Below are 15,343 nucleotides of genomic sequence, written 5' to 3'. Positions count from 1 at the left end.
TTCAGTGGGATGTGTCCTGAAGTCAGCTCCCCCCTGGTGCCCTCATGGCCAAGGGACCCTTGTGAGGGGGGACGATTCCTGAAACAAGGCAAGACCCGGCCACAGGGACACATCCCCCTCTGACCCTGGACACAGCAGCCTAGGGTCTGAGGGGAGACAATGGTTCGTGGGAAGGTGGTCAGGTTGTGACTCTGTGGCCTGTGCTGGGCCCCCACTTACCATCCCTTAGGCACATCTGCCATGCAGTCCCCTAGGACCCCTGGATTACTCGTGACCCACTAGGCACCTTCTTCCTTTCATTCACTCACTCATTCATTCACCCAGTGTCTGTTGGTTCTGCTGGGCTACATGCTAAGGGACGAGGCATGACAGGGAGCAAGGGGGCCTGTGATGCCCTCATGCCCTCTGGGCATCTGCAAGTTTCATCTCTGCTTCTCAGACACAAGGACTGCATCACTAGAGCAACTCACCCACCATGGAGAGTTCTTTAAAGAGAGTGATGGAACCTACACAAGCAGCCCGAGCTGCTCTGCCTTAGTTAGTCCGTGGGAACCAGGGTTTGGCCACTGCCGTTCTAACCCCTGGCGGGCAAAGTCCAGTCCCCATTCCCAAGGGCCCTTGTCACTAGCACCTGTTCCGTAAGGATGTGACCCTCAGGTTCCGAGGTGCTGCCGTCCTGCTTGTAAGGCCAAGATAGCCCACAGTAGACACACCAGCAGCACCTGCTAAACCCAACAGTGAATTCGGAAAGCCCAAGAATGAACCTCACTCAGTCTGGACCAAGCTGGGCAATTCCCAAACCTCCATAGGCCTTGGCTTCTGCGAGCGTAGACTGGGAGCCACAGATCTGCCAGACGTGGGCTTGAGTACGCCTTAGTGCCACCCACACTGCTGCTCTGTCTGCACACTGCCCTGCCACAAGATGTGCGCGAGTGGGAGGCGTGTGTGTGTGGTGTATGCACATTGAGCGTGTGCGGTATGTCTGTAGGTGTGGGAGGGTGCACACACGTACACGTGGATGGGTACACACAGATATACACATCGAGGACAACTGACACACGTGGAAGTCAAGTAGAAAGAGCCTGAGATCTAAAAAGACAGACGTGTTCAATCAGCCTCCGGCATCCACTTAGTGTGCCTGGATAAGCCACCTAACTACTAGGAACATGAACGTAAGTCATCTTGTCTGGAAAACGTGGCTAATGACACAGGCGAGTCACCTCTCAGAACTGTCCTTGGGAATCAAACCAATTTTATCCAGCATGCACTTTTGAATATTAAATATATAGAGTCAAATAAATGTTTGTTATACAGCTGAATGAATAATATTATGTGGTATTTCCTTTAGAAGTATAAAATATTATAAAAATATCAGGAATTTTAAGTATTGGCTTTTTAGATTTGCTCAAATTGTAATACATCCTGGGTTTGGAAAACAGAAAGGTGGGAATGGAGGAAAAGTAAAAACTCTCTTTTGAAATCTTATAAGGCATGTGCAGCAGGTGTGGCAAGCTAATGGTGATGCAGGAGAAGGTTCTGAGAGAACCAACCTCCACATCTACACACAGGCCCACAGGACCCTGCTGGATACCCGCTCAGCGATGCCTCTCCAGCTAGTTTAGAATGACTGGTTGAGTCCCTAGGACCCACAGTGCAGATGGAATCCACCAGGCCCAGCACACACTGGCCTCAGGGCCCCCACTTCACCACCTTGAGTTCCTCCTGCTGTACAAGAGTCCGGATCCGGGAAAAGAGATGCTGCCTCATTAAGAAACAGAAAGTCTTTTATCATAATCAATGTTTTAATAGTAGCATTCACCAAAAAGTGGGCCCACCCCCTGCATCACACTTAATACATATTTTTGTGCTATGTTTGAGTTCGAACAGCTGGCTATTTACAGATTTTGACTGGGAAAATAATGCATGAACATATAAGAAAGTTCCAGATAAAAGTCGAAGTCTTGTAGCTCAACACCCGTGGGTTGTGTCCACTCTAGCACCACCTGGGCCCACAAGTTGGAGGCTTATGTGTCCCTTCTAGGGGCAGAACACAAGGAAATTCTAAATCCAGGGGTTAAAAAAGGAAGGCTGGACTATTTTCCTTCCCAAAACTCACCTAGTTCTAGGAATTGGCAAACATTTCATAATTTGCTTCATGAAAACAAGTTTCTACCTTTACTAAAAAGAAAACGTGAAATTCCCATAATTCCCAGAGTCTGGAGGAAAAGGTATTTCAGAATCAAAGATGAAAAGCACATCTGCTAGTTATTTCGAATAGTCTTCCCAAGACATTTATCTTAATTCTTAGGAAAGCCCCTTATATTGCTTTGAGAAGAAGCAACTGCAAACTGCTAAACATAATTATCTTCTAATTAATACAGAAGAAACAGCCGCCCTGACACACCTTCTGCTCTCCCTCCACCGTGAATGCTCCCTGACCCCAAAGCAGGAGAAATTAAGGGCAGGCATGTGTTTTCTCCAGTGCATCTAAATGGCCCAGTTCTGACCACAGCCTACCCTTCAAGGCACCCATGTCTCCATCACACAGACTGCCTCCACCTCAGCTGGGAGCTCAGCTTTTCAGGAGCAACAAAAGACGGGCAAAGGAGAAGTACTCAGGACTTTCAAAGAACGGCCACCTTGGGTGTGAGACCAGGAAGACACCCTTCACTCATTTCTTCATGCAGTGGAATCTTCACATATTTCAAGAATCAGCCCGAATGCCATCTTCTTTCCTCCACTGAGTGCCTCTGAACGCTCAAGGGGACGAGATGCCCAGGCTCTGAGCACCTTCACCAGGGAGGGTGGGCAGGCAGCCTGCCCGTGGGCCTCCTCACCCACTCCACCAGGCCACATGCACAGGGTGCACACTGGCCTTCAGGCCGCCCATCCCCTCACCCTGCCCAAGGCCCGGCCTCCCACAGGTCAAGCTGGCTTTGCTGGCTGAATGGATGAATGCTTTGAGATTCTTGCGATGGTCAAACGTTCCTTGTAGGGTGATGGTTTTAAATGAAGTCCTAATTAACCAAATATTTTAAAGAGAAAAACACTTTCGTTGGTGCCAGTTGGGACTCTGAAATGATGTCCTCACAGATTTTCTAACTATAGTGGAAGTGAAGGTAAAAAGTTCGACTGGGGCTTCCCTGGTGGCGCAGTGGTTGAGAGTCCGCCTGCCGAAGCAGGGGACATGGGTTTGTGCCCCAGTCCGGGAAGATCCCACATGCCGCGGAGCGGCTAGGCCCGTGAGCCATGGCTGCTGAGCCTGCGTGTCTGGAGCCTGTGCTCCGCAACGGGAGAGGACACAACAGTGAGAGGCCCACGTACCACCAAAAAAAAAAAAAAAAAGTTTGACTGAATGATTTCTTTGAGGAAGATCACAGTAGAACATACCAGTAAGAAAAAAAGCAGTAAGCAATCACCATTTAAGTAATATTGAAAGTTAAATGTGTCCTATTTACTTTCACAAGTGCCAAATATATCAGTAGGCTGAAAGCACACAGCCCCCGATTTAACTGTTGGTTCCCATGCTGTACTACACAACAAGGCCCTTCATTTCACAGTATGAAAATAACACCACCATGAGTCACCACTGGGTAGCAAAGTTACTTCCCAGTTCTAGGGTTTGTCCTCACTGTTGCATTTGCTTTCTTCAAGGTCTCACTATGGCCTTACTGTGCTAGGGGTATATTGGATGAAGCAGCTAGGCATAAATTAATGGTTAAATGAGCAAAAACGGATGACAGGTTTCCCCCACTATCCAAAAGCAGAGTGTTTCTATGAAACTTTTCCTGACCTGAAATGGCATAAATGAAGAAGCAACTACCTTTCAACACAGCTGGCAAGGGATGCACAAAAATAAATCTAGATAAAGCACAGATGCTCACACAGTTCAAAGCTACTAGATACAGAGATGCTGAGTGTGGTTCCCAGAGGAAGAGCTTGGTGGTGTCACTCTTTGAGGTGTGCATTGCCTCTATTGCCGCTCGCTGCAAAACAAACGCTATTTTTGCTTTTTGCCTTTTTTCATAAAAGCAAAAATCCTCTTTGGATTTCTTTTGGTTAGCAAAAGTGAACGCAAAAAAATAAATAAATAAAAGTAAAAACAAAGTGGCATAAACTGAACTTTCGAAAAGTGGGGGATACCTATACTTCAGCACAATTTATCGATCAACTCTCATCAAAACACTCTCCCGTTTGTCTCCTACTTCCCAGGTGAGAAAGCAGTTTGTATAAGGAACTAGTGATTCACAACTCATGTATTTTTATGCCAGTATTTTCAGGTGACCAGCCTGGATCTATAATATTTTTATGCCAAATGCTGTCTATTCTTTGGGGGAACTTAGAAGAAGTTTCTTGGAGAAGGTGGAGTTTGGCTTTAGGATTAAAGGCTGGGGGGATTCACACACACTAACATCAGCACAGGCTTTCCTGGGTTTCAGGAAGATGGTCACAGTTGGGAGGATGTGATGTGCTCACTGACTGGCCGTGAGATGGGGGTATGCAGAGAGGCCACAAGTGGGCAATAAGGTCCTTACAGGAGACGGCCCACATGGTGGGGAGGGGAGACATGATGGCTGCATGGGAGGATTCCTGCTTGTGTTCTCTGAAGCCTGAGCCCTGCGGAAGCTTCCAGCACTGAGACAGTCTGCACTCTAAGTAAGAGCACCCTGGGAGGCCCCAGATGGGAGGGTGGGAGGCAGGGAGGTGGGACCACCCCCCAAAAGAACCCAGCTGAGTGTGGGATGGTGGGGGCCACATGTCACAGTGGAGGAATCCCCAAGAGATGGGATACAGGAGGGAGCCTGTAAGGCCCATACCTCCCACAAAGGGTCTAGTGGGAGCAGGGTGGGAGTGGCGAGCCATGAACTAAGGGCACCAGGGACAATTACTGATGGCAGAGTGATGGAGGACACACATTTCACTTTGACTTTCTCAAAATTATGGTGTTTCTTTTAAAACTAAAGACGAGAAAAATCAAATGAGCAACCAACCTTAAGAACTCCATCCACCTCACCACAAATTTGCTGTGAGCTAACATTAACAAAGGGCACATTTATATAAAGATGGCTTTTTTTTTTTTTTTTGGTAAAGTCTATCTTCAAGGTAACATGTAATTAAATTTTTGCTTTCAGAAATTTTTATTTGTGCTCATTTTCCTTTCCTTCTTGGGAAAACCTCAAACTCACTCATAGTTACATAGATGCACCATGTGCCTGAGAACAGTGCTCATCACCTGGATACACCAAGAGGCGGGAAGATGTTTCCATGACCACCGTTCATCTTTGGTCTAGCAGCACACAGTAATTTTTTTTTTTAACATCTTTATTGGAGTACAATTGCTTTACAATGGTGTGTTAGTTTCTGCTTTATAACAAAGTGAATCAGTTATACAAAAAGTATGGAACACTTCACGAATTTGCGTGTCATCCTAGCACAGTGGCCATGCTAATCTTCTCTGTATCGTTCCAATTTTAGTATATGTGCTGCTGAAGCGAGCACAGCACACGGTAATTTAAGCATGAGGACTTGTTGCTAAAAATCCTGAAGTAGAAACAAGAAGGGGATGGAAGATACTTTGCCCTCTTTCCCATGGCCTGTATTCTCAGTTCTGCCGTCGCAGAACTGGGTGGTAGATCCTGTCTGGCGGCCAATACAGAAGTGGTCTGCCTTGGGGTCACCCACGCTGCAGACTATATGCACTTCAGGTAGATCTAGGACATGTATGGCAAACCACCTGACATAAGAAATTAATTACAAGAATTTTTTTTCCAAAAATGACAATGTGCATTTTAGAATCTAGTTTTCAAAGTCAGGGTCTTCAACTAGAGATGAAGGCTTGATGGCAGTTTCCCCATCACTTAATGCTAACTCCCTGTGATCCATGTAAGTGTTACAGAGTGGGGGCTGAGAAATGAGGAGGCCAAAGCAGGAAAACTATCCCCGAACTCCTCATCTCCTGCAAACCTTCTAATAAGACCTGCTGCCGAAAGCCCAAGGGCCTGGTTCAAGTTTCCTTAACTTTCCTGTCTGTGGTTACCTGATAGTACAGCAGCGGGGTTGCCAGGAGACGGGGTGCAGAGATGAAGGCGTGGATGAATTACCAAAGGGACGATTTGAGTGTCTGCACTGCTTAGAATTCAAAGCTGCTGGTAGGCAGTTCAAGAGCAAGCCAATCCTCTCACCTGCATATTTTAGGGTTCCTTTAAATCTGAAGATGTTCTGGGAAATACACATCTATACTTGTTTGTTTTCAAAGTGTAACAATGCCCACAGAGCTCTGGGCACACAGACTGTTTTGCAACTTAAATATATAAGATAAAACTATGATTCTATGTCCACAGGGCTTTACCTCCTACCTGCCTACAACAAGCAATGTTTTTACCACAGTCTGAAAACAGAGCAAACAGTCCTGGCCAGGACTTACGAGACAAGGTCTCCCAGGTCTGATGGAAAAGGCTTCCACAGAAAGTACCACTACTGGGATCCAGGGGGTGACCACTGGGTGGCCAGAAATTCATCTGCAAAGCCAGGGAGGTGAGGTATGGGAAGACGCACCATAATTATGCCTAGAAGCCAAGTGTAGCACAGCCTTCCCTTTAACTATACAGCCTGACAGAAGCAGAGAACTAACTGCCCTGATCTGGAGTCAGAACAGGTCTCCTAGCCATGACAACAGTGTGTGTTTAAATGAGGTGGAGGACATGTGTCATCCAGCAGGGGTCACAGGTGACCTGATACCACCTTAGCAGAAATTTCTCTTCACTTCACTAATTACAACCCATTAACAGCCTTAAGCTACCAGACAATGGGGCCCAGTGAGCATAGGTTCCAGAGGGGTCAGTTTGGGTGAACACAAGAGGCGGGGAAGGCCAGCATCAGGGACACTGCAGGAGCCCAGAAGGGAGCTGCCGGGATGTCCCAGGCAGACGTGGATCACTCGGGCTCTTGCAGGCTCTCTACAGATACAGAGCTGGGTGATTAAGAGGAAGACGGCCAGAGGCAAACTTTGCTGACTGGCCAGTTCCTGGCCACAGAGAGAGGGAAGCATCCCACCAAGACATACAGCAGAGTTGGGAAAAGAAAGGAGAGGAAAAAACTAAGAGAAACAGGAGATGAAGACAGAGAGGGAAGAGAGAGGAGAAAGACAAAATGATCAGGGCACGGCCTGGTCGTTTACAAGAAAAAAAATTTACAAGAAAAAAATTAAAAAGCACTAGTGAGATTGTGGGGAGGAAAAGCTTCAGGGACCCAGAAACATCACAAGTGTCAGGGACACAGGGACAGTGTACATGGGTCATCGGACACACGGGGACCGACATCACACCTAATCCAGCTGTACCACAGCTCACTCCGCCAGTCACTGTGTCTCCCCAGGCCCAGCCCCACTGCTCTCCACTCTGTGAGGCCGGGGAAACTGAGGCACGGGCTGGAAGATGCCAGCCAGCAGAGTGCACGGCATCATGCAGGACCTGGAGCGATGGTGATGCTTGCTCAGTGCCTGGTCCATGTTTCTCCCCACCCAGCTCCTCTGAAGTGGAAACAATTTATCAGGAGACATAGCGAACATTTACAGGAGCAAAGATGACAGCTGTAGTGCCTGCCTGGCCCACTAAGAAACTGACGCCTAGGAGTTAGTTGTTTTTTTGTTTGTTTGTCTTTTAAACAGTTTCCTTAGTTTCTGACTATCCTCTGATAAAAAGCACAGTGTCAATCACACTTTAAAAATAAGTCAGGAAACAGGAACCTCACTCAGATTCTTACCGTGTTAAAGAACACTTCTGTACTTTGGATATCATGCCCTGTGCTGAGTACAAAGCTCGATTTGTTTCTGCTTTGTAATGTAGAGTGTTATGTTCTACCACTGCTACACAATCACTTTGAGGAAACATTACTATAAAAATAAATGTTTCTTTTTTCATTCAAAGTGAGGGAAAATAATAAGGACGCCCTAAGCACACCCACAAACCTTTTCCAAGTACACTTGTATTTGTCCCTGGGCTGGCAAGAATGTTTTGCTGATGATATCAAAGTCCTTTAATTTATCTACGATCAATCACACTTAAACAGTGAGGAAAAAATACTCATTCTGTTCCACTTTAAATTAAAACAAGCTATTTTTTGGGTACTAGTCTGTCTTTATTTTTCTTTGAACACAGGGGAATACGCTACTCTGAGACCTGGCTGTGGAAGGGCAGCAAAACACACTATTAATCTCTGAGTTGGAGTTTTAAAAAAGACAAAGTATAATTCCATTTTCAAAACTGATCGCCAACTTCCACTTCTGACCAAGTGGAATATACAGGATTTACTCTCCACTTTGAAACAAGTAAGAAGCTGGGACAAAATACATTTTAAAAACTGGTTTTCAGGACTTCCCTGGTGGTGCAGTGGTTAAGAATCCACCTGCCAATGCAGGAGACACGGGTTCAAGCCCTGGTCTGGGAAGATCCCACATGCCACGGAGCAACTAAGCCCGTGCACCACAACTACTTAAGTCCACATGCCTAGAGCCCGTGCTTCGCAACAAGAGAAGCCACAACAATGAGGAGCCCGCCACTGCAACGAAGAGTAGCCCCCACTCACTGCAACTAGAGAAAGCCTATGCACAGCAACAAAGACCCAATGCAGCCAAAAATAAATAATTAAATAAATTTTTAAAAAAATGGTTTTCAGACACTGGACAGCAGGAAGCTGTGAGAGTGGAGCAATTGAGGTGAGCCCCACACTTGCCCTGCTTTATTGTCTGAAGGGTCTCAGGCTGCAGACAGGATGGGGAACCAGGCAGAGCCCTCAGTCTCCCCAAGCCGGTAGGGGAGAGAGCTGAGGGTCCAGGGAGACCAAGTCCGCTGCAGTTTGCAGGGCAGGGTGCCAAAAAGGGAGAGTTGCACAGAGAGGCCAGCTGCTCTGGAGACCAACCGAGGGGGCCCTGAGCAAACAACCCAAGGCCAGGGAAAGAACCACCTGAAAAAAAGCAAAGGAAAGATCTCTGAATTTCCCAGTGGTCCAGGAATAGTCTTTGCTGTCACCAGCTAGAGTAGTAAGTTTCTTAGTTCAAAGTGTACAGAAGTGTCCAACAGCTTATAAAGTAAAATTCATAACACTTGGCCTGGTAATAAAAAACCAAAGGCATGCAAAGAAGAAGAAAGGTAATCAAGAAAATAAAAATCAAGCAATACAAACAGATGCAGAAATGATACAGATGACAGAATGAGTAGGGCACTAACATAGTTGTGACAACTATAATCTGTGTGTTCAAGGAACTAGAGGAAAGATGAAATTGTTAAGTAGACATATGGAAGAGATTTAAAAAATAAAGACCCAAATCAAACTTCTAGAGTTGAAAACTACAAAGTCTGAGATGAAAAACCCACTGGATGAGATTAACAGCAGATTAGACATCTTAAAAGAAAAAAATTAATGAACTTGAAAACACAGAAATAGAAACTATCCAATATGAAAAATAGATTAAAAAAAAAAGATGGGAGGGTATAAAAAGAACATCCGTAAGCTCTGGGACAACTTCTAGTAGGCTAATACATCTGAAATAGAGTCAGGGGGTGGGTGGGGGAGCAGAGAAAAATGGATGAAGAAATAATGACCAAAATTTTTCCAAATTTGATGAAAACTATAAATCACAGATTCAAAACACTCAATAAATCCCAAGTACAAGAACAAGAAGAAAACGACACCCCAGGCAAATCATATTCAAACTGCTTAAAAATCAATGACAGAGAATCATAAAAACAGAGAAAAAATACATTACGTACAGAGAAGCAAAGACAAGAATGATAAACTTGTCATTGGAAACACCAAAGCAAAAAAGGCAGTGAAGCAACACCTTCAAACTATTGAAAGAAAAAACTGTCCACCTATAATTCTACACCCAGTGAAAACATATTTTGAAAACAAAAAAGAAATAAAGACTTCTTCAGACCTAGAAAAATGGAAAGAATTCATCCTGGGTAGACCTGTACTCTGGGAAAGGAAATGGAAACCCTTCGGGCAGAAGGAACGTCACAGCAGGTGGAAATCTGCTTGCACAGAAGTGATGACAGGCACCAGAAACGATGCCCATCACCTGGTGTCAGCAATGACGTCTGCAGATCAACGCCTTTGGGTCTGCAGTCCAAATCCTCACTTGCCCTTTTCCTCAGGACCACCCATGCCAACCCGGACCTCATTTTCCTGCGATTTTTTTAAGTTGCTCTGGAAAATACATGTTTCCTTGTGATCCCTGAGGTTTCCACGTCTTCAAGCTGGGCAGAAAGGGAGTCTGTTACTTCGAAATATAAATGAATAAGCCTTCTTAAATTTCAATTAGGCCACTTTGGATTTCCCTTAAAACTATTTCTGGTTTGGGAACTTATTTTGTGTACAAAAAAGAGGAAATTCTTTTGCATTTCCTTTTTTGGGGACAGACAGAAGATAAAGGCAGAGCCAGCCATATTAACCTGGTATTGTGAAGTTTGTCAGAGTCTGGGACCAATGTTCAAAAATTAATAGGAAAATGCACAAATATCTGCGCTATTTGTGTAAGGTGTATACCTCCCAAACACAAAATGTCCATTTGGCTTGTGAAGAATATTTATGTAAGAAGGTTCTCTCAAGAAGCTAGAACATCCTTTCAAGAAAAAAAGATATTACAGTTAACTGTTTTGCTGTTTGCTAAAATCAATTTGATTAAATTGAACTCTCTCCACCCCCTCACCCTCTACCAAGTTGACGTCAAACCACTGAGCACTCAGAAGTTAAATTCCATAAAACACAAGCAGCTGTGCTCCATCAAAACAAAAACAAAAATTGACACAAATAGCTATTCACTTAACCCAATTAGTTGAGGTTATTGATCAGTTGAGATTATCAATACTCAAAATGATTAACGTAACCTCATATTCTAAACCAGGAGAAATCTGTGTGGCATCCTAGGGAAGGGACCCAGGGGAGGTGACAGGAGAACCAGAAAACTGCAGCCACAGATCGGCTACTTGCACATTTAGGCCTGTTTTCTCATTTCATAACAGCATTGATTTCTCGTTGCATAAAGGAGGGATTGTGGCTCTGCAACCATCTCAAGGTTCTACTTTAGACACTTCTTAAATAGTATCTACAGAGTCAATGGCGGGCCTGTTCCATGGGAGTGTCAAGGTCTCAAACCAGTGGTCCACAATAACCTCTGCCTTCAGAGTTCAGAAAAAGAGACTTATAAAGACATTTATAAAAATCTTGATGTCTACTTTGTTGTGAAACTCAGTCAGCACTGCAACTGCACAGGAACAAGGGGCACGTCTTGGGGCCAGGCTGGCCTCTGCAGCATAGTATCGTCCATCATAGGGTCTGGGTGCCTGCACAGCCTGACACCTCGAGGGGACATACCCTTCTCCCAGACGCTCCCCTCAGCCCCTCCCAACAGCTCCTCTCACTCCCAGGAGTGGCCAGGCAGGAAGAAGATGAAAACTTAAATGCACCAACTTTGTTATCTATTAGCAGGTGGTCTTAACATTGCAGACGGCAAAGAAGCTTAGAGCTCACCTCTTCCAACTCTCACCCGACACACCAGGTCACCTCTCCTGGTTATTACAGGACACGGCCTAAAACCAAATTCAGGAATAAATTCTGCAAACATCCTTTATTAGGCTTATTGTAATGATTAGATTCCACACATGTGAAAAGTGGCTTTTTCCAAGAAAATGATATTACATTGGAAATGTTAAAAACAAAAGACTGGTTTTATTTATTAGCCATTTTCGAGGAAATGTTAACTTTACCAAGGAACTAGCTTCCCCTCTTAGGATGATACATTTTGCTTTACACAGGCTATTATTACCTTTGTGTTTTAAATTGATGGGTCAATTCAGTTCCAACTCATGCAAATGAAAGGAAATTTTGCCTTTCCAATTCTAGGCTGATAATCTGAGGGTTACTCTGACAATTGTGTCTTATGGAAGGAATTTTAAGATAAGAAGGAAAACTATGTAAATCTTTTTTAAACCAGAAATTTCCATCATAGGGGATCTTATGATGGAAGACGTAAAATATTTCTAAAAGTGAGATATACCTGTTCCTTTATTATCAATAATAGTTAACATTGATAATTTAAAATGTTTGAAGTTAGTGAACAGAACTTGCAGGGCAATAAAACTTGTGATGAATAAAATGACTGATCTTATGTTGCTTTTCTGGTTTTGCTTTTAAATCAAAAGTGGGAAAATATGAAAAACCAAATGAACTCAAAATGTTTCCTTTCTGTGCCTAAAGAATATAATTGGTTTTATGTAAGGCAAAAATCCAGATTTCTGTTAATGATGGGCACAGTAAAAATAAATGAAATACAGAATTTTCTTAAAAAATATGTTTTTTAAGAGTATACATTGGTTTGATATTTTCAAAAATATTACTATGCTTTTAATATCTCTTTAAAAGGTAACTGTCAACCATGCCACAGATTTGGTTACTTCTCTCCCTAACCTGCTACATCAAATACTATGCTACACAGTTCTGAGATAATATGACATTACAAAAAAATTTTAAGTGAGAAAAACTGATTTTTTTGTCTTATCTGTATGAATTTTTGAGGTGTGACCTATCTGCAAAGTGAAGAGATCTAAGATCTCCACATTTAGAGTATTATTCTCATTAGCAGTAGAAAAGCCTACTTACTATAAGAATGGGTGTGAGGGCTTCCCTGGTGGTGCAGTGGTTGAGAGTCCGCCTGCTGATGCAGGGGATACGGGTTCGTGCCCCGGTCTGGGAAGATTCCACATGCTGCGGAACAGCTGGGCCCGTGAGCCATGGCCGCTGAGCCTGTGCTCCGCAACGGGAGAAGCCACAACAGTGAGACGCCCGCGTACCGCAAAAAAAAAAAAAGAAAGAATGGGTGTGAGAATTTCTGTTATAGCTTACTCTGGGCTACAAAAGGTGTGGGTCCCACCCTAGAATTTGATCATCTGTAGGAAAAACATTCTGCTCGAATTTTACAATCTACTAGTCTAAGTAATCTATTTATAATGCAATTCTCCCTCTTTTTTTTTTGCGGTACGCGGGCCTCTCACTGTTGTGGCCGCTCCCGTTGCAGAGCACAGGCTCCGGACGCTCAGGCTCAGTGGCCACGGCTCACGGGCCCAGCGGCTCCACGGCATGTGGGATCTTCCCGGACCGGGACACGCACCCGTGTCCCCTGCATCGGCAGGCGGACTCTCAACCACTGCGCCACAAGGGAAGCCCTCTCCCTCTCTCTTTTAACAAACAATGCAGTCCATAACCCACTAGAAGGTAAACCCTTATTTAAATAGATCAGTTTAATAGATCAATTTCCAACTTTGATTGCATGAAGACTATGAAAATATTATTCATTTTGGGAAATGAAAGTTCACATAACATACTTAATCTTACAAAAGTGTCTAAAATGATGTATAAAATCATTTACTTCGTAAGAACAACAACTGCCCAAATGCACACACACTACCAGCTCTTTCTTTTCTCCAAACTCTCTAGTCCACCCAGATCATAGCTGGGAGGACACTGGTCACCTCCATGGTTCAACTATCAGTTCATCTCTTCATAGATGGAAATCCAGGTGGGTGCACATTATTTGACCTTCCCAGGGTCAGAGTTCTTATCTCTAAAATGGGAACAAGACCAAATACGGCTCTTTAGAAGAAGGGTGCTAAAGAATTTGAAAGGTTATTTTTCGTAATTAAATGTAGAATGCTACGATGATGATAAAGTTCTACTTGTACATTCCTTTAGATGGAATATCTAATGTATTCATTTTTGTTTTTCACTATAAATTAGTTTTAATATTCTAGTAAACTGATTTTTCATTGAATTTGCTTGAAACAACTGGAAGATTAATTTACAAACACAAAAAGTCACCTAAAAAAGCATAATTAACCCATACCCTTATTTATTTGATCTTAGGTTCCATTAAAATGAACCTTAGGGATAATTTTACATTGCTAATTTATTTTTATGCAAACAATATATAAAAATAAAAGTGTTTGTTCATTATGGGATACATTTAAAGCAAACTGAAACCAATGAAATTTTAATGTGGGAAAATATAGGACAAACATTAATATATTTATTAATAATTTTTTATTAATAAATAATGTTTAAGACAGTAAATTAATATTAAACAAATATTTTTAAACAAAAGACACTAAAGGAATAGATCATACTATAGTGGTAAATATAAGTGGTAAATATAGTGGTAAATGTAAATATATTCACATATAGATGAATATAAGTATGATAGAACTATCATGATATGATCATAATCAAAAACTTCAATGAAAGAGCCACATGCAATTGAACAGCATACTTCTACATCTGTAATCACTAGCTCAAAAATCTGGGGGAGGGAGCTTGTCCAAGGAAGGTAGACCATTCACAATAGCACAAAAATTACAAATGTAAAGAAATAAATTTAAAAATTACTGTGCAGAATCTTTATGAAGGAAACGGCAGTGCTTTCTGAACAGCTTAAAAGGAAAAGCTGGCTAATACGAGGACAACCATGGCCCTAAATGGAAACACGCTACACCATATTGATGTTGATTCTCCTTCTATCAGAGCAAGCCCAACCAAAACTCCACAGGGACATTTTTGGTGACATTTTTTCAACCCACTTATATTGGCTTGAAAATATTTCTAATATTACATGGAAAAATAAATGGGTGAAAATACCTAAGAAAACTGTGGAGTGATTTTTCACCACCACATGTTAAAATGTTTATAAATGTGCAAAGGAATATGCAGGGTAAGACTGGTGGTCTGGAGTAAAAAAACGAAAAAAATGAATACAATGAAAGTAGGATTTTAAATTGGTGAGAAAAAAAATTCAACAAATTCTTCTTGGAAAATTTATTATATGAAGGGAAAAACATACTTTCTACCCTCACAAAATACACTGTAAAATGTTTGAGAGAAATTAAAACAAAATCATAAGGAAAACAAAAATGAATGTAAGTGACTATTTGATATTTCAGGGTTTGGAAGAACTTTATAAGTTAAAACGTATAAAAAACTAAAGATTGATATGACTATATGAGTTTTCAACTTTTCTGTGTCAAAAAACACTCAACAAAACTGAAAGTAATGATTCAGTGGGAAAAATACCTGCAACATATATGCTAGATAAAAATTAATATACATGATGGTATATGTCTATATAGCTTATAAATTTAATGAAAAGTAAACAATTATTTTTTTAAACTGGGGATAAACAGGTGATTCAAAAGGAAACATATAGCTAGTAACACTAAGGAAATAATGTTCAATCTTACCATCAAAGAGACACAAATTGAAAATAAGAAGATGCCATTTTTGTCTGCCTTTAGGCAAA

General features: G+C 42.5%; 1 protein-coding gene and 1 non-coding gene across 2 annotated transcripts in view; both read right to left on the bottom strand.

Annotated features, from left to right (window-relative positions):
* Positions 1–15,343, bottom strand: part of ATP10A (ATPase phospholipid transporting 10A (putative)) — a 176,257-nt gene that overhangs the window by 120,419 nt on the left and 40,495 nt on the right.
* Positions 5,393–5,499, bottom strand: LOC116750303. The gene has a single exon (XR_004348999.1). It is a non-coding gene; the product is annotated as a U6 spliceosomal RNA (small nuclear RNA).

Source organism: Phocoena sinus, chromosome 2 (assembly GCF_008692025.1).
Source record: "Phocoena sinus isolate mPhoSin1 chromosome 2, mPhoSin1.pri, whole genome shotgun sequence".
Classification (NCBI taxonomy): domain Eukaryota; kingdom Metazoa; phylum Chordata; class Mammalia; order Artiodactyla; family Phocoenidae; genus Phocoena; species Phocoena sinus.
The sequence above is the reverse complement of the archived record's forward strand: the minus strand, read 5'-3'. Positions and strand labels throughout refer to the sequence as shown.